The sequence below is a fragment of the Daktulosphaira vitifoliae genome, unplaced genomic scaffold, assembly GCF_025091365.1.
Source record: "Daktulosphaira vitifoliae isolate Bord-2020 unplaced genomic scaffold, ASM2509136v1 Scaffold_3, whole genome shotgun sequence".
Taxonomy (NCBI): Eukaryota; Metazoa; Arthropoda; class Insecta; order Hemiptera; family Phylloxeridae; genus Daktulosphaira; species Daktulosphaira vitifoliae.
Window position 1 is genome coordinate 37,025,337 of NW_026099574.1, and position 1,270 is coordinate 37,026,606.

Consider the following 1,270-nt stretch of genomic DNA (forward strand, 5'->3'; position numbering starts at 1 on the left):
CCCTCCAAATTTTAAAAAATTCATTGAACACATATTAAAAAAAAAAAAAAAAAAATATTCCCTCTACTACAGACAAATATCAATATAAAATCAATAAACGCTAAATTTCACGAGTAGCAGTTATTTTATGTATAAAGCTTGATACTAAAAGTTATTTTCTTAAGATAATTTAACACCAAACTTGCCGAAAATCATAAGTATAACTCATTATGTTATTTATCTAAAATCATTTTACGCAGAACACTCTCATTAAATTAGCATTGATACCGTACTGGTATCTGATGTCATCTGTCTAAAGCTGACACTTCAGCTTACAATAAAAATATGTATACATTTAAACACATTCGCACAATAGCCTTTTGATATATTTTTTTATGCACTGCGCATTGCATTCGTATATTGTGTCTATTACAATAATAGTTATCTAATAGGATACACCGTACCATTTTAATACTTAGTAAAAGTGTGCCAATTGAAATAAAATCCCATCGGTTATTTTATACGTTGCGTACACAACAATCGGAAACCAGTGTGTTCATTCATTGGGATTGTGCTTAACCTCCACAGTCATAATAAATCTAAAAAATATTTGTCGTACAATTATCCCAACGTTATCGGGCGGCGTATGGAGTGCCCGTGAGAAATCATGCAGCCTGTGTAATTTATATGTGCATATTATATATATTTTAATAGACACGAATGGCTGGTGTTTTTCAATATAATTTTTACACGTAAATTAGTAGATCGAATTGAACGCAGAATAATAATTTCCTGATCGTTTTTAAGTACACACGTTGGTAGAAGACGAACAAAGTTTTACATCGACCAATGGCCATAAACATTGATTGGTAATGCGGTGCGCTTTTGAAGCCCATCATTATTAATATTTTGTAGATTTACAAGACCGTCAAATAATTTGTTGCAATTGCAATTAAAGATTTCGCGAAACCAGTCGGATTAACATTTGATTTACCGTTCGGTTTAAGAGACGTGGGCTTTGCTCGGGTAATTATCGTTAATAATTGTACGCGATACTTTGGCGTTTTCCCACATCTCTTAAGGAATTACAATTACTAGTGACTATAAGTTGTACACAGAACCGAGAAGACCCTTAATACACTCGGTATATGTTAATTTTTCTAAACGAAGCGCCATAAAATGCAAAACAACATAAATTATTAAAATGCAGCAGTAGTCAGTTTTTGAAACTACTTACCTATGTAAACAGTCAACGGAGCAGAAAACAATTATTTAAAAACATTAAAAAATT